We start from the raw sequence: 17,796 nt of genomic DNA, 5'->3' as shown, positions 1-17,796 counted from the left end.
TGTACAGAAAACTCCTCCTTCCGCCTCCGACCCAATCCGTGGAGGGCGGTGAGAAATGCAAAATCCTGATGGGAGGCTCCTCCGTAGCGGTACAGAACACGCGGCACCTCTGCCGTGCCCCGGACTCGAACTGGGGTTGCTGAAGCCACAACGCAGTGTACTAACCACTATACAATCACTGCTGGTTGCTCGGACGCAGATTGCCGTAGCCACGAGACAGGTGGTCGGCTCGGTATGCGGCGGCCTGTCGTTTAGTGGCACGTATTGCATCTGAAATCACAAGTTGTGTCATTTGGAACCTCCAAGCTGTCCATTTTAAATGTGTTTAGCAGGACTGTGCATCTTGAATCTGACACCTGTTAGTTGTAACGCCACTGGATTTAAAACACGTCTGGCTTTTCGCTGCCAGCTCCAGCCTGTATCTTGAGGTTTTCTTACTCCCAGACACCAAACATTATTTACTATCGGCTCTCGCGCTGTCCCTGTGTTAATATACACATGGTTGCTGTGCCACGTGCGCAAATGTGCACATAGTTCTTGCTTTATCTGTAGGCTGTGTGATGCTGCAGGTAGTTTTTGAAGTCCATATTGCATATTTTAAGATTCATACATTAATCAGACACTAATTCGTTCACATTAACAGCTGTATTTTGACAGACATTTCAGTGTGGTGTGTATGGCTCTGACAGAGAGAAGTTAAAACATGACCTGCATGAAAATCGTTCTGTATGCACACTGCTGAGATACGGAAGTTACAAATGAGACAACTGGTGATTGCAGCTTTGCCACTTGTCGCTTAACTGCACACTGTGCGGGCGGCCGTGATCGTATAGTGGTTAGTACTCTGCGTTGTGGCCGCAGCAACCCCGGTTCGAATCCGGGTCATGGCATTAGTTGCTTTTTTAAAGCATGATTCTTTGAAGGGAAACAAATTCAAGGCGCACATTATCGATACTATGGACATGTGATGAAATGATGAACCATTTCTCTGATGGCATTTATTCATTTATCAATCATGTCGCATCTGTCAGAACTCTTGGTACACGTGGTCCATCTGAAGCACCTAGGAGAAACAGTGAAAAGCTAAATATGGTGAAAGAATCTACCTCACAGCCGAGAGAAATGATAGAAAGAAAGAAACTTAAAAATGCATTTCGCTGCAAGAAATTAGCCAGACAATCCTATAGCTCTCAAACTGATTAACAATAATCAGTGTAATTCCCTTTTGTGTCCTCATCCATTGATAAACTATTCAGTCCTTTCAAAAGCACATCGACTGAATGTCTTTCTACACCTAAATGTAATGAATTCACTGCATTTCTTCCCAATTCCAGAGCAAAGTTTCTAATAGAAAAAGGAGCCCTTCTTTTGCACAATGGAAAGTTATTTTTGCTGCGCTCTAAAAGTCACGCCAGTTGTCATCCTTGTGGTTTCTCCTGTCATATGCCGTGATCGTATAGTGGTTAGTACTCTGTGTTGTGGCTGCAGCAACCCCGGTTCGAATCCGGGTCACGGCACTGTTCTTTGGAAACGGCGCACAGACGGCCTTTGTCGGTGGCCCGAGCTTGAATTCTACATTCAGCAAAGCACAACTGAAATGAACCAGGCATGTGGTCTAATTATTTCGCTGCTTTGGTTACCTCAGCAGTCGAAATGAAAATCAGTTGTTCACAGCCATTTCATGTAACTGGAAGCTTTCCAAACATCGTACCTACATAAAGACCCCTTTCGACTGTGGACTCACCGGAAGTTCTATTCAGTCCACTGTAGCGTGTCTTGGTCCATTTAGCAGGGGACCTTCAAAAATGACCTTTAGAGAAAAGTCCTAGAATATTGTCCAAAATGTGACCTTCAGGTAGCTTTTATGGAACTTCTCACTGAAGGTAATAACCACACCTGGGAACATTTAAACAGAGGTGGAAGAAGCATAGAGCACTCACTTCTACCTCTCCAATGATGATGCCAAGGCATGTGGCAGGCCAGGATCTACCACCCTAACAATGTCATTGACTTGTAAGTCTGGAGTGTCTTTCTTCCACTTGGTATGGGGTTGGATAGTTTGGAGGTGATGTCCGATAAACTTTGCCCAGAACTGATCTGCAAGGATCTGGGAGTGCTTCCACCGTCTCCGGAGCCCTGACTCATCATACATTGCTTGGGGGAGTGCTGGATCTAGCCGCCTCATCAGCAGCAAATTTGGGGTCACTGGATCCGCATCAGCCACGTTGCTGGACACATGTCCGAGTGGTTTGGAATTCAGCATCCCCTGCACTTCAATCAAGATGGCGCGTAACAGCTCCTCCTGAACAGCATGAGGTTGCACAGTTGCATCCAGAGCGGCCTTGACCGATCTGATGTCTCGCTGCCAAATGCCACCAAATTGGGCGGCACCACCAGGGTTGAATTTGAAGCTCATCTGGTGTACAGAAAACTCCTCCTTCCGCCTCCGACCCAATCCGTGGAGGGCGGTGAGAAATGCAAAATCCTGATGGGAGGCTCCTCCGTAGCGGTACAGAACACGCGGCACCTCTGCCGTGCCCCGGACTCGAACTGGGGTTGCTGAAGCCACAACGCAGTGTACTAACCACTATACAATCACTGCTGGTTGCTCGGACGCAGATTGCCGCAGCCACGAGACAGGTGGTCGGCTCGGTATGCGGCGGCCTGTCGTTTAGTGGCACGTATTGCATCTGAAATCACAAGTTGTGTCATTTGGAACCTCCAAGCTGTCCATTTTAAATGTGTTTAGCAGGACTGTGCATCTTGAATCTGACACCTGTTAGTTGTAACGCCACTGGATTTAAAACACGTCTGGCTTTTCGCTGCCAGCTCCAGCCTGTATCTTGAGGTTTTCTTACTCCCAGACACCAAACATTATTTACTATCGGCTCTCGCGCTGTCCCTGTGTTAATATACACACGGTTGCTGTGCCACGTGCGCAAATGTGCACATAGTTCTTGCTTTATCTGTAGGCTGTGTGATGCTGCAGGTAGTTTTTGAAGTCCATATTGCATATTTTAAGATTCATACATTAATCAGACACTAATTCGTTCACATTAACAGCTGTATTTTGACAGACATTTCAGTGTGGTGTGTATGGCTCTGACAGAGAGAAGTTAAAACATGACCTGCATGAAAATCGTTCTGTATGCACACTGCTGAGATACGGAAGTTACAAATGAGACAACTGGTGATTGCAGCTTTGCCACTTGTCGCTTAACTGCACACTGTGCGGGCGGCCGTGATCGTATAGTGGTTAGTACTCTGCGTTGTGGCCGCAGCAACCCCGGTTCGAATCCGGGTCACGGCATTAGTTGCTTTTTTAAAGCATGATTCTTTGAAGGGAAACAAATTCAAGGCGCACATTATCGATACTATGGACATGTGATGAAATGATGAACCGTTTCTCTGATGGCATTTATTCATTTCTCAATCATGTCGCATCTGTCAGAACTCTTGGTACACGTGGTCCATCTGAAGCACCTAGGAGAAACAGTGAAAAGCTAAATATGGTGAAAGAATCTACCTCACAGCCGAGAGAAATGATAGAAAGAAAGAAACTTAAAAATGCATTTCGCTGCAAGAAATTAGCCAGACAATCCTATAGCTCTCAAACTGATTAACAATAATCAGTGTAATTCCCTTTTGTGTCCTCATCCATTGATAAACTATTCAGTCCTTTCAAAAGCACATCGACTGAATGTCTTTCTACACCTAAATGTAATGAATTCACTGCATTTCTTCCCAATTCCAGAGCAAAGTTTCTAATAGAAAAAGGAGCCCTTCTTTTGCACAATGGAAAGTTATTTTTGCTGCGCTCTAAAAGTCACGCCAGTTGTCATCCTTGTGGTTTCTCCTGTCATATGCCGTGATCGTATAGTGGTTAGTACTCTGTGTTGTGGCTGCAGCAACCCCGGTTCGAATCCGGGTCACGGCACTGTTCTTTGGAAACTGCGCACAGACGGCCTTTGTCGGTGGCCCGAGCTTGAACTCTACATTCAGCAAAGCACAACTGAAATAAACCAGGCATGTGGTCTAATTATTTCGCTGCTTTGGTTACCTCAGCAGTCGAAATGAAAATCAGTTTTTCACAGCCATTTCATGTAACTGGAAGCTTTCCAAACATCGTACCTACATAAAGACCCCTTTCGACTGTGGACTCACCGGAAGTTCTATTCAGTCCACTGTAGCGTGTCTTGGTCCATTTAGCAGGGGACCTTCAAAAATGACCTTTAGAGAAAATTGCTAGAATATTGTCCAAAATGTGACCTTCAGGTAGCTTTTATGGAACTTTCTCACTGAAGGTAATAACCACACCTGGGAACATTTAAACAGAGGTGGAAGAAGCATAGAGCACTCACTTCTACCTCTCCAATGATGATGCCAAGGCATGTGGCAGGCCAGGATCTACCACCCTAACAATATCATTGACTTGTAAGTCTGGAGTGTCTTTCTTCCACTTGGTATGGGGTTGGATAGTTTGGAGGTGATGTCCGATAAACTTTGCCCAGAACTGATCTGCAAGGATCTGGGAGTGCTTCCACCGTCTCCGGAGCCCTGACTCATCATACATTGCTTGGGGGAGTGCTGGATCTAGCCGCCTCATCAGCAGCAAATTTGGGGTCACTGGATCCGCATCAGCCACGTTGCTGGACACATGTCCAAGTGGTTTGGAATTCAGCATCCCCTGCACTTCAATCAAGATGGCGCGTAACAGCTCCTCCTGAACAGCATGAGGTTGCACAGTTGCATCCAGGGCGGCCTTGACCGATCTGATCTCTCGCTGCCAAATGCCACCAAATTGGGCGGCACCAGCAGGGTTGAATTTGAAGCTCATCTGGTGTACAGAAAACTCCTCCTTCAGCCTCCGACCCAATACCTGGAAGGCGGTGAGAAATGCAAAATCCTGATGGGAGGCTCCTCCGTAGCGGTACAGAACACGCGGCACCTCTGCCGTGCCCCGGACTCGAACTGGGGTTGCTGAAGCCACAACGCAGTGTACTAACCACTATACAATCACTGCTGGTTGCTCGGACACAGATTGCCGCAGCCACGAGACAGGTGGTCTGCTCGGTATGCGGCGGCCTGTCGTTTAGTGGCACGTATTGCATCTGAAATCACAAGTTGTGTCATTTGGAACCTCCAAGCTGTCCATTTTAAATGTGTTTAGCAGGACTGTGCATCTTGAATCTGACACCTGTTAGTTGTAACGCCACTGGATTTAAAACACGTCTGGCTTTTCGCTGCCAGCTCCAGCCTGTATCTTGAGGTTTGCTTACTCCCGGACACCAAACATTATTTACTATCGGCTCTCACGCTGTCCCTGTGTTAATATACACACGGTTGCTGTGCCACGTGCGCAAATGTGCACATAGTTCTTGCTTTATCTGTAGGCTGTGTGATGCTGCAGGTAGTTTTTGAAGTCCATATTGCATATTTTAAGATTCATACATTAATCAGACACTAATTCGTTCACATTAACAGCTGTATTTTGACAGACATTTCAGTGTGGTGTGTATGGCTCTGACAGAGAGAAGTTAAAACATGACCTGCATGAAAATCGTTCTGTATGCACACTGCTGAGATACGGAAGTTACAAATGAGACAACTGGTGATTGCAGCTTTGCCACTTGTCGCTTAACTGCACACTGTGCGGGCGGCCGTGATCGTATAGTGGTTAGTACTCTGCGTTGTGGCCGCAGCAACCCCGGTTCGAATCCGGGTCACGGCATTAGCTGCTTTTTTAAAGCATGATTCTTTGAAGGGAAACAAATTCAAGGCGCACATTATCGATACTATGGACATGTGATGAAATGATGAACCGTTTCTCTGATGGCATTTATTCATTTATCAATCATGTCGCATCTGTCAGAACTCTTGGTACACGTGGTCCATCTGAAGCACCTAGGAGAAACAGTGAAAAGCTAAATATGGTGAAAGAATCTACCTCACAGCCGAGAGAAATGATAGAAAGAAAGAAACTTAAAAATGCATTTCGCTGCAAGAAATTAGCCAGACAATCCTATAGCTCTCAAACTGATTAACAATAATCAGTGTAATTCCCTTTTGTGTCCTCATCCATTGATAAACTATTCAGTCCTTTCAAAAGCACATTGACTGAATGTCTTTCTACACCTAAATGTAATGAATTCACTGCATTTCTTCACAATTCCAGAGCAAAGTTTCTAATAGAAAAAGGAGCCCTTCTTTTGCACAATGGAAAGTTATTTTTGCTGCGCTCTAAAAGTCACGCCAGTTGTCATCCTTGTGGTTTCTCCTGTCATATGCCGTGATCGTATAGTGGTTAGTACTCTGTGTTGTGGCTGCAGCAACCCCGGTTCGAATCCGGGTCACGGCACTGTTCTTTGGAAACGGCGCACAGACGGCCTTTGTCGGTGGCCCGAGCTTGAATTCTACATTCAGCAAAGCACAACTGAAATAAACCAGGCATGTGGTCTAATTATTTCGCTGCTTTGGTTACCTCAGCAGTCGAAATGAAAATCAGTTGTTCACAGCCATTTCATGTAACTGGAAGCTTTCCAAACATCGTACCTACATAAAGACCCCTTTCGACTGTGGACTCACCGGAAGTTCTATTCAGTCCACTGTAGCGTGTCTTGGTCCATTTAGCAGGGGACCTTCAAAAATGACCTTTAGAGAAAATTCCTAGAATATTGTCCAAAATGTGACCTTCAGGTAGCTTTTATGGAACTTTCTCACTGAAGGTAATAACCACACCTGGGAACATTTAAACAGAGGTGGAAGAAGCATAGAGCACTCACTTCTACCTCTCCAATGATGATGCCAAGGCATGTGGCAGGCCAGGATCTACCACCCTAACAATGTCATTGACTTGTAAGTCTGGAGTGTCTTTCTTCCACTTGGTATGGGGTTGGATAGTTTGGAGGTGATGTCCGATAAACTTTGCCCAGAACTGATCTGCAAGGATCTGGGAGTGCTTCCACCGTCTCCGGAGCCCTGACTCATCATACATTGCTTGGGGGAGTGCTGGATCTAGCCGCCTCATCAGCAGCAAATTTGGGGTCACTGGATCCGCATCAGCCACGTTGCTGGACACATGTCCAAGTGGTTTGGAATTCAGCATCCCCTGCACTTCAATCAAGATGGCGCGTAACAGCTCCTCCTGAACAGCATGAGGTTGCACAGTTGCATCCAGGGCGGCCTTGACCGATCTGATCTCTCGCTGCCAAATGCCACCAAATTGGGCGGCACCAGCAGGGTTGAATTTGAAGCTCATCTGGTGTACAGAAAACTCCTCCTTCAGCCTCCGACCCAATCCCTGGAAGGCGGTGAGAAATGCAAAATCCTGATGGGAGGCTCCTCTGTAGCGGTACAGAACACGCGGCACCTCTGCCGTGCCCCGGATTCGAACCGGGGTTGCTGAAGCCACAACGCAGTGTACTACCCACTATACGATCACTGCTGGTTGCTCGGACGCAGATTGCCGCAGCCACGAGACAGGTGGTCTGCTCGGTATGCGGCGGCCTGTCGTTTAGTGACACGTATTGCATCTGAAATCACAAGTTGTGTCATTTGGAACCTCCAAGCTGTCCATTTTAAATGTGTTTAGCAGGACTGTGCATCTTGAATCTGACACCTGTTAGTTGTAACGCCACTGGATTTAAAACACGTCTGGCTTTTCGCTACCAGCTCCAGCCTGTATCTTGAGGTTTTCTTACTCCCGGACACCAAACATTATTTACTATCGGCTCTCGCGCTGTCCCTGTGTTAATATACACATGGTTGCTGTGCCACGTGCGCAAATGTGCACATAGTTCTTGCTTTATCTGTAGGCTGTGTGATGCTGCAGGTAGTTTTTGAAGTCCATATTGCATATTTTAAGATTCATACATTAATCAGACACTAATTCGTTCACATTAACAGCTGTATTTTGACAGACATTTCAGTGTGGTGTGTATGGCTCTGACAGAGAGAAGTTAAAACATGACCTGCATGAAAATCGTTCTGTATGCACACTGCTGAGATACGGAAGTTACAAATGAGACAACTGGTGATTGCAGCTTTGCCACTTGTCGCTTAACTGCACACTGTGCGGGCGGCCGTGATCGTATAGTGGTTAGTACTCTGCGTTGTGGCCGCAGCAACCCCGGTTCGAATCCGGGTCACGGCATTAGCTGCTTTTTTAAAGCATGATTCTTTGAAGGGAAACAAATTCAAGGCGCACATTATCGATACTATGGACATGTGATGAAATGATGAACCGTTTCTCTGATGGCATTTATTCATTTATCAATCATGTCGCATCTGTCAGAACTCTTGGTACACGTGGTCCATCTGAAGCACCTAGGAGAAACAGTGAAAAGCTAAATATGGTGAAAGAATCTACCTCACAGCCGAGAGAAATGATAGAAAGAAAGAAACTTAAAAATGCATTTCGCTGCAAGAAATTAGCCACACAATCCTATAGCTCTCAAACGGATTAACAATAATCAGTGTAATTCCCTTTTGTGTCCTCATCCATTGATAAACTATTCAGTCCTTTCAAAAGCACATTGACTGAATGTCTTTCTACACCTAAATGTAATGAATTCACTGCATTTCTTCCCAATTCCAGAGCAAAGTTTCTAATAGAAAAAGGAGCCCTTCTTTTGCACAATGGAAAGTTATTTTTGCTGCGCTCTAAAAGTCACGCCAGTTGTCATCCTTGTGGTTTCTCCTGTCATATGCCGTGATCGTATAGTGGTTAGTACTCTGTGTTGTGGCTGCAGCAACCCCGGTTCGAATCCGGGTCACGGCACTGTTCTTTGGAAACGGCGCACAGACGGCCTTTGTCGGTGGCCCGAGCTTGAATTCTACATTCAGCAAAGCACAACTGAAATAAACCAGGCATGTGGTCTAATTATTTCGCTGCTTTGGTTACCTCAGCAGTCGAAATGAAAATCAGTTGTTCACAGCCATTTCATGTAACTGGAAGCTTTCCAAACATCGTACCTACATAAAGACCCCTTTCGACTGTGGACTCACCGGAAGTTCTATTCAGTCCACTGTAGCGTGTCTTGGTCCATTTAGCAGGGGACCTTCAAAAATGACCTTTAGAGAAAATTCCTAGAATATTGTCCAAAATGTGACCTTCAGGTAGCTTTTATGGAACTTTCTCACTGAAGGTTATAACCACACCTGGGAACATTTAAACAGAGGTGGAAGAAGCATAGAGCACTCACTTCTACCTCTCCAATGATGATGCCAAGGCATGTGGCAGGCCAGGATCTACCACCCTAACAATGTCATTGACTTGTAAGTCTGGAGTGTCTTTCTTCCACTTGGTATGGGGTTGGATAGTTTGGAGGTGATGTCCGATAAACTTTGCCCAGAACTGATCTGCAAGGATCTGGGAGTGCTTCCACCGTCTCCGGAGCCCTGACTCATCATACATTGCTTGGGGGAGTGCTGGATCTAGCCGCCTCATCAGCAGCAAATTTGGGGTCACTGGATCCGCATCAGCCACGTTGCTGAACACATGTCCAAGTGGTTTGGAATTCAGCATCCCCTGCACTTCAATCAAGATGGCGCGTAACACCTCCTCCTGAACAGCATGAGGTTGCACAGTTGCATCCAGGGCGGCCTTGACCGATCTGATCTCTCGCTGCCAAATGCCACCAAATTGGGCGGCACCAGCAGGGTTGAATTTGAAGCTCATCTGGTGTACAGAAAACTCCTCCTTCAGCCTCCGACCCAATCCCTGGAAGGCGGTGAGAAATGCAAAATCCTGATGGAAGGCTCCTCTGTAGCGGTACAGAACGCGCGGCACCTCTGCCGTGCCCCGGATTCGAACCGGGGTTGCTGAAGCCACAACGCAGTGTACTACCCACTATACGATCACTGCTGGTTGCTCGGACGCAGATTGCCGCAGCCACGAGACAGGTGGTCCGCTCGGTATGCGGCGGCCTGTCGTTTAGTGACACGTATTGCATCTGAAATCACAAGTTGTGTCATTTGGAACCTCCAAGCTGTCCATTTTAAATGTGTTTAGCAGGACTGTGCATCTTGAATCTGACACCTGTTAGTTGTAACGCCACTGGATTTAAAACACGTCTGGCTTTTCGCTGCCAGCTCCAGCCTGTATCTTGAGGTTTTCTTACTCCCGGACACCAAACATTATTTACTATCGGCTCTCGCGCTGTCCCTGTGTTAATATACACACGGTTGCTGTGCCACGTGCGCAAATGTGCACATAGTTCTTGCTTTATCTGTAGGCTGTGTGATGCTGCAGGTAGTTTTTGAAGTCCATATTGCATATTTTAAGATTCATACATTAATCAGACACTAATTCGTTCACATTAACAGCTGTATTTTGACAGACATTTCAGTGTGGTGTGTATGGCTCTGACAGAGAGAAGTTAAAACATGACCTGCATGAAAATCGTTCTGTATGCACACTGCTGAGATACGGAAGTTACAAATGAGACAACTGGTGATTGCAGCTTTGCCACTTGTCGCTTAACTGCACACTGTGCGGGCGGCCGTGATCGTATAGTGGTTAGTACTCTGCGTTGTGGCCGCAGCAACCCCGGTTCGAATCCGGGTCACGGCATTAGTTGCTTTTTTAAAGCATGATTCTTTGAAGGGAAACAAATTCAAGGCGCACATTATCGATACTATGGACATGTGATGAAATGATGAACCGTTTCTCTGATGGCATTTATTCATTTATCAATCATGTCGCATCTGTCAGAACTCTTGGTACACGTGGTCCATCTGAAGCACCTAGGAGAAACAGTGAAAAGCTAAATATGGTGAAAGAATCTACCTCACAGCCGAGAGAAATGATAGAAAGAAAGAAACTTAAAAATGCATTTCGCTGCAAGAAATTAGCCACACAATCCTATAGCTCTCAAACGGATTAACAATAATCAGTGTAATTCCCTTTTGTGTCCTCATCCATTGATAAACTATTCAGTCCTTTCAAAAGCACATTGACTGAATGTCTTTCTACACCTAAATGTAATGAATTCACTGCATTTCTTCACAATTCCAGAGCAAAGTTTCTAATAGAAAAAGGAGCCCTTCTTTTGCACAATGGAAAGTTATTTTTGCTGCGCTCTAAAAGTCACGCCAGTTGTCATCCTTGTGGTTTCTCCTGTCATATGCCGTGATCGTATAGTGGTTAGTACTCTGTGTTGTGGCTGCAGCAACCCCGGTTCGAATCCGGGTCACGGCACTGTTCTTTGGAAACGGCGCACAGACGGCCTTTGTCGGTGGCCCGAGCTTGAATTCTACATTCAGCAAAGCACAACTGAAATAAACCAGGCATGTGGTCTAATTATTTCGCTGCTTTGGTTACCTCAGCAGTCGAAATGAAAATCAGTTGTTCACAGCCATTTCATGTAACTGGAAGCTTTCCAAACATCGTACCTACATAAAGACCCCTTTCGACTGTGGACTCACCGGAAGTTCTATTCAGTCCACTGTAGCGTGTCTTGGTCCATTTAGCAGGGGACCTTCAAAAATGACCTTTAGAGAAAATTTCTAGAATATTGTCCAAAATGTGACCTTCAGGTAGCTTTTATGGAACTTTCTCACTGAAGGTAATAACCACACCTGGGAACATTTAAACAGAGGTGGAAGAAGCATAGAGCACTCACTTCTACCTCTCCAATGATGATGCCAAGGCATGTGGCAGGCCAGGATCTACCACCCTAACAATGTCATTGACTTGTAAGTCTGGAGTGTCTTTCTTCCACTTGGTATGGGGTTGGATAGTTTGGAGGTGATGTCCGATAAACTTTGCCCAGAACTGATCTGCAAGGATCTGGGAGTGCTTCCACCGTCTCCGGAGCCCTGACTCATCATACTGTACATTGCTTGGGGGAGTGCTGGATCTAGCCGCCTCATCAGCAGCAAATTTGGGGTCACTGGATCCGCATCAGCCACGTTGCTGGACACATGTCCAAGTGGTTTGGAATTCAGCATCCCCTGCACTTCAATCAAGATGGCGCGTAACAGCTCCTCCTGAACAGCATGAGGTTGCACAGTTGCATCCAGGGCGGCCTTGACCGATCTGATCTCTCGCTGCCAAATGCCACCAAATTGGGCGGCACCAGCAGGGTTGAATTTGAAGCTCATCTGGTGTACAGAAAACTCCTCCTTCAGCCTCCGACCCAATCCCTGGAAGGCGGTGAGAAATGCAAAATCCTGATGGGAGGCTCCTCTGTAGCGGTACAGAACATGCGGCACCTCTGCCGTGCCCCGGATTCGAACCGGGGTTGCTGAAGCCACAACGCAGTGTACTACCCACTATACGATCACTGCTGGTTGCTCGGACGCAGATTGCCGCAGCCACGAGACAGGTGGTCGGCTCGGTATGCGGCGGCCTGTCGTTTAGTGACACGTATTGCATCTGAAATCACAAGTTGTGTCATTTGGAACCTCCAAGCTGTCCATTTTAAATGTGTTTAGCAGGACTGTGCATCTTGAATCTGACACCTGTTAGTTGTAACGCCACTGGATTTAAAACACGTCTGGCTTTTCGCTGCCAGCTCCAGCCTGTATCTTGAGGTGTTCTTACTCCCGGACACCAAACATTATTTACTATCGGCTCTCGCGCTGTCCCTGTGTTAATATACACACGGTTGCTGTGCCACGTGCGCAAATGTGCACATAGTTCTTGCTTTATCTGTAGGCTGTGTGATGCTGCAGGTAGTTTTTGAAGTCCATATTGCATATTTTAAGATTCATACATTAATCAGACACTAATTCGTTCACATTAACAGCTGTATTTTGACAGACATTTCAGTGTGGTGTGTATGGCTCTGACAGAGAGAAGTTAAAACATGACCTGCATGAAAATCGTTCTGTATGCACACTGCTGAGATACGGAAGTTACAAATGAGACAACTGGTGATTGCAGCTTTGCCACTTGTCGCTTAACTGCACACTGTGCGGGCGGCCGTGATCGTATAGTGGTTAGTACTCTGCGTTGTGGCCGCAGCAACCCCGGTTCGAATCCGGGTCACGGCATTAGTTGCTTTTTTAAAGCATGATTCTTTGAAGGGAAACAAATTCAAGGCGCACATTATCGATACTATGGACATGTGATGAAATGATGAACCGTTTCTCTGATGGCATTTATTCATTTATCAATCATGTCGCATCTGTCAGAACTCTTGGTACACGTGGTCCATCTGAAGCACCTAGGAGAAACAGTGAAAAGCTAAATATGGTGAAAGAATCTACCTCACAGCCGAGAGAAATGATAGAAAGAAAGAAACTTAAAAATGCATTTCGCTGCAAGAAATTAGCCACACAATCCTATAGCTCTCAAACTGATTAACAATAATCAGTGTAATTCCCTTTTGTGTCCTCATCCATTGATAAACTATTCAGTCCTTTCAAAAGCACATCGACTGAATGTCTTTCTACACCTAAATGTAATGAATTCACTGCATTTCTTCCCAATTCCAGAGCAAAGTTTCTAATAGAAAAAGGAGCCCTTCTTTTGCACAATGGAAAGTTATTTTTGCTGCGCTCTAAAAGTCACGCCAGTTGTCATCCTTGTGGTTTCTCCTGTCATATGCCGTGATCGTATAGTGGTTAGTACTCTGTGTTGTGGCTGCAGCAACCCCGGTTCGAATCCGGGTCACGGCACTGTTCTTTGGAAACGGCGCACAGACGGCCTTTGTCGGTGGCCCGAGCTTGAATTCTACATTCAGCAAAGCACAACTGAAATGAACCAGGCATGTGGTCTAATTATTTCGCTGCTTTGGTTACCTCAGCAGTCGAAATGAAAATCAGTTGTTCACAGCCATTTCATGTAACTGGAAGCTTTCCAAACATCGTACCTACATAAAGACCCCTTTCGACTGTGGACTCACCGGAAGTTCTATTCAGTCCACTGTAGCGTGTCTTGGTCCATTTAGCAGGGGACCTTCAAAAATGACCTTTAGAGAAAAGTCCTAGAATATTGTCCAAAATGTGACCTTCAGGTAGCTTTTATGGAACTTTCTCACTGAAGGTAATAACCACACCTGGGAACATTTAAACAGAGGTGGAAGAAGCATAGAGCACTCACTTCTACCTCTCCAATGATGATGCCAAGGCATGTGGCAGGCCAGGATCTACCACCCTAACAATGTCATTGACTTGTAAGTCTGGAGTGTCTTTCTTCCACTTGGTATGGGGTTGGATAGTTTGGAGGTGATGTCCGATAAACTTTGCCCAGAACTGATCTGCAAGGATCTGGGAGTGCTTCCACCGTCTCCGGAGCCCTGACTCATCATACATTGCTTGGGGGAGTGCTGGATCTAGCCGCCTCATCAGCAGCAAATTTGGGGTCACTGGATCCGCATCAGCCACGTTGCTGGACACATGTCCAAGTGGTTTGGAATTCAGCATCCCCTGCACTTCAATCAAGATGGCGCGTAACAGCTCCTCCTGAACAGCATGAGGTTGCACAGTTGCATCCAGGGCGGCCTTGACCGATCTGATCTCTCGCTGCCAAATGCCACCAAATTGGGCGGCACCAGCAGGGTTGAATTTGAAGCTCATCTGGTGTACAGAAAACTCCTCCTTCAGCCTCCGACCCAATACCTGGAAGGCGGTGAGAAATGCAAAATCCTGATGGGAGGCTCCTCCGTAGCGGTACAGAACACGCGGCACCTCTGCCGTGCCCCGGACTCGAACTGGGGTTGCTGAAGCCACAACGCAGTGTACTACCCACTATACGATCACTGCTGGTTGCTCGGACGCAGATTGCCGCAGCCACGAGACAGGTGGTCCGCTCGGTATGCGGCGGCCTGTCGTTTAGTGACACGTATTGCATCTGAAATCACAAGTTGTGTCATTTGGAACCTCCAAGCTGTCCATTTTAAATGTGTTTAGCAGGACTGTGCATCTTGAATCTGACACCTGTTAGTTGTAACGCCACTGGATTTAAAACACGTCTGGCTTTTCGCTGCCAGCTCCAGCCTGTATCTTGAGGTTTTCTTACTCCCGGACACCAAACATTATTTACTATCGGCTCTCGCGCTGTCCCTGTGTTAATATACACATGGTTGCTGTGCCACGTGCGCAAATGTGCACATAGTTCTTGCTTTATCTGTAGGCTGTGTGATGCTGCAGGTAGTTTTGAAGTCCATATTGCATATTTTAAGATTCATACATTAATCAGACACTAATTCGTTCACATTAACAGCTGTATTTTGACAGACATTTCAGTGTGGTGTGTATGGCTCTGACAGAGAGAAGTTAAAACATGACCTGCATGAAAATCGTTCTGTATGCACACTGCTGAGATACGGAAGTTACAAATGAGACAACTGGTGATTGCAGCTTTGCCACTTGTCGCTTAACTGCACACTGTGCGGGGGGCCGTGATCGTATAGTGGTTAGTACTCTGCGTTGTGGCCGCAGCAACCCCGGTTCGAATCCGGGTCACGGCATTAGTTGCTTTTTTAAAGCATGATTCTTTGAAGGGAAACAAATTCAAGGCGCACATTATCGATACTATGGACATGTGATGAAATGATGAACCGTTTCTCTGATGGCATTTATTCATTTATCAATCATGTCGCATCTGTCAGAACTCTTGGTACACGTGGTCCATCTGAAGCACCTAGGAGAAACAGTGAAAAGCTAAATATGGTGAAAGAATCTACCTCACAGCTGAGAGAAATGATAGAAAGAAAGAAACTTAAAAATGCATTTCGCTGCAAGAAATTAGCCACACAATCCTATAGCTCTCAAACTGATTAACAATAATCAGTGTAATTCCCTTTTGTGTCCTCATCCATTGATAAACTATTCAGTCCTTTCAAAAGCACATCGACTGAATTTCTTTCTACACCTAAATGTAATGAATTCACTGCATTTCTTCCCAATTCCAGAGCAAAGTTTCTAATAGAAAAAGGAGCCCTTCTTTTGCACAATGGAAAGTTATTTTTGCTGAGCTCTAAAAGTCACGCCAGTTGTCAGCCTCGTGGTTTCTCCTGTCATATGCCGTGATTGTATAGTGGTTAGTACTCTGTGTTGTGGCTGCAGCAACCCTGGTTTGAATCTGTGTCATGACTTTTTACCCGGAGCAATTCACATTCAATAGGGTGCATTCATTAATTTAAGGAGGGTGTACAAAACACATGCCGTGACTAGTAGTAAAAAGCCGGACGTGTTTTGTTGTTATAGTCTTTGTTGTTATAGTCATTTTGTTTGGATACAAACAAAATGTGTGACACTTAAATTTCAATGTGCTGCTTAACTCATTTAAACTGGACTTCTACAGTCTGAAGGCTATAATTTACAAAGCTTTCAGATTTCATGATTCATGAAAGTTGACTTCACAGTATATAGGTGCGCTCTCAGCCTGGCCAGCCATGACCATAAAGTGGTTAGTATTCTGTTGTGGCTGCAGCAACCAATTCTGGTATTCTATGGCAAATACCACTCAGGCTCCACGGTGCTGGGTAGAGAGCGCAGGGCCCACTAGAGGACGTCAGTTAGAACTCCTAACCAGATACAACATACCAATAATCTTAAAGAGTTCTGTTTTTGATGACATACTGGCTGGTCCATCCATGTTTAGTAGCAGGGCTCTACCTTCCCATCACCCCTGTTCATGTCCCCTGCACTTTTTTCTCCTCTTACAAATATGTGAATGGCAAAATTATGTCACAACGTGAAGGAGGTTTCATTGAAATCAATTAAAAGATCTAACCTGTGTAAAAAAAAAAAAAAAAAAAATTGTTTCAAATATATAAAAGTGGTATAGAAATATTTTGCTCTTTTTGTGAGATTTTCCCAGAGACTTCCATTTATTTTGGTCTTGTGCTTTCACTCAGGTATCGAGGAAAGATATTACTAGGTTCATTTCTAACATCTTATTAAAATGTTTACTTTTTTATATGACCACAATGTACTCATCCCATAATAAGAAGGTTTTAATGACCATTACTATTTCAAAGTTTTTAATGTCTTTATTTGATGTCACTAACTCTTGCACCTCCCTTTTAAAATTTGTATCTCTGTTTTGCTTTTCTTAATTTGCATACAGTCATTTATCCATATATTTATATATTTATTTCATATAATGTATTTGTATTGTATCTTTGTAACTGTGAATTAAAGAGATATCCATTCTACTACTACTATTATTATTACTAATATCATATCTATTATTTGCTGCTAGTTTAATTTAGCTTGTTCAGTTCAGTAACTTTAAAGCATTCTCTCTATTCATTAATTAAATCAAACCTGCAACACACTTTCTCTTGACTAATCTCTCTCTTTTTACTGTTCCAGGCATTAGTTAATTTAGCACTCCATCAGTTGGTAAGTGTGTATTTCATTTACGTTACCCAACAATTCCCAAGGATTAAATGATTCTTTATTGTCATTCACATTGCATTTGCATGCAAATTCAGTTTGTGCTGGGCCATTATTTACAGTTAAACGTTGAAGCAGGGCTGTGAACATAGAATAAAATACTTCTTTTTGACTGTCCAGCATTTTTATTAGGTCTATCAGGAGCTCGACAAAGGATAAAATAAAAGGGGCAACACAACTCTTTAAGTTTTGTAAACAAATAAAAAGAAGAAGCTGTACATTGTATGGACGTTTTTGACGAACTGCAATTAATAGAGGGCAATACAAAAGATTTGGATCTCATAGAGATTTTGCTCTGGGATAAATGCGATAATATTCAAGTTAGAGAAAGGAGAATCGGAGACCAACTATTCAATTATCACATCGATAGTGCACTACGGTAAATATGCAGTAGATGGCGCGGCTGCGAAGCAAACGCTACACTTCAAACTGTGAAACCAC

At 44.9% G+C, this 17,796-nt stretch overlaps 13 non-coding genes across 13 annotated transcripts; all 13 read left to right on the top strand.

Annotated features, from left to right (window-relative positions):
- Positions 1 to 818: 818 nt before the first annotated feature.
- On the top strand, positions 819 to 890 carry trnah-gug (transfer RNA histidin (anticodon GUG)). Its single transcript has one exon. It is a non-coding gene; the product is annotated as a tRNA-His (tRNA).
- Positions 891 to 1,445: 555 nt separating this feature from the next.
- trnah-gug (transfer RNA histidin (anticodon GUG)) lies at positions 1,446 to 1,517 on the top strand. Its single transcript has one exon. It is a non-coding gene; the product is annotated as a tRNA-His (tRNA).
- A 1,721-nt stretch (positions 1,518 to 3,238) lies between these two features.
- On the top strand, positions 3,239 to 3,310 carry trnah-gug (transfer RNA histidin (anticodon GUG)). Its single transcript has one exon. It is a non-coding gene; the product is annotated as a tRNA-His (tRNA).
- A 555-nt stretch (positions 3,311 to 3,865) lies between these two features.
- Positions 3,866 to 3,937, top strand: trnah-gug (transfer RNA histidin (anticodon GUG)). The gene has a single exon. It is a non-coding gene; the product is annotated as a tRNA-His (tRNA).
- A 1,722-nt stretch (positions 3,938 to 5,659) lies between these two features.
- trnah-gug (transfer RNA histidin (anticodon GUG)) lies at positions 5,660 to 5,731 on the top strand. The gene has a single exon. It is a non-coding gene; the product is annotated as a tRNA-His (tRNA).
- A 555-nt stretch (positions 5,732 to 6,286) lies between these two features.
- Positions 6,287 to 6,358, top strand: trnah-gug (transfer RNA histidin (anticodon GUG)). The gene has a single exon. It is a non-coding gene; the product is annotated as a tRNA-His (tRNA).
- Positions 6,359 to 8,080: 1,722 nt separating this feature from the next.
- trnah-gug (transfer RNA histidin (anticodon GUG)) lies at positions 8,081 to 8,152 on the top strand. Its single transcript has one exon. It is a non-coding gene; the product is annotated as a tRNA-His (tRNA).
- Positions 8,153 to 8,707: 555 nt separating this feature from the next.
- On the top strand, positions 8,708 to 8,779 carry trnah-gug (transfer RNA histidin (anticodon GUG)). Its single transcript has one exon. It is a non-coding gene; the product is annotated as a tRNA-His (tRNA).
- A 1,722-nt stretch (positions 8,780 to 10,501) lies between these two features.
- trnah-gug (transfer RNA histidin (anticodon GUG)) lies at positions 10,502 to 10,573 on the top strand. Its single transcript has one exon. It is a non-coding gene; the product is annotated as a tRNA-His (tRNA).
- A 555-nt stretch (positions 10,574 to 11,128) lies between these two features.
- Positions 11,129 to 11,200, top strand: trnah-gug (transfer RNA histidin (anticodon GUG)). Its single transcript has one exon. It is a non-coding gene; the product is annotated as a tRNA-His (tRNA).
- Positions 11,201 to 12,927: 1,727 nt separating this feature from the next.
- On the top strand, positions 12,928 to 12,999 carry trnah-gug (transfer RNA histidin (anticodon GUG)). Its single transcript has one exon. It is a non-coding gene; the product is annotated as a tRNA-His (tRNA).
- Positions 13,000 to 13,554: 555 nt separating this feature from the next.
- On the top strand, positions 13,555 to 13,626 carry trnah-gug (transfer RNA histidin (anticodon GUG)). Its single transcript has one exon. It is a non-coding gene; the product is annotated as a tRNA-His (tRNA).
- Positions 13,627 to 15,347: 1,721 nt separating this feature from the next.
- On the top strand, positions 15,348 to 15,419 carry trnah-gug (transfer RNA histidin (anticodon GUG)). Its single transcript has one exon. It is a non-coding gene; the product is annotated as a tRNA-His (tRNA).
- The last annotated feature ends 2,377 nt before the right edge of the window (positions 15,420 to 17,796 follow it).

This window comes from Archocentrus centrarchus, chromosome 11 (genome assembly GCF_007364275.1).
Source record: "Archocentrus centrarchus isolate MPI-CPG fArcCen1 chromosome 11, fArcCen1, whole genome shotgun sequence".
Lineage (NCBI taxonomy): Eukaryota > Metazoa > Chordata > Actinopteri > Cichliformes > Cichlidae > Archocentrus > Archocentrus centrarchus.
This window is presented reverse-complemented; position numbering and strand designations above follow the sequence as displayed.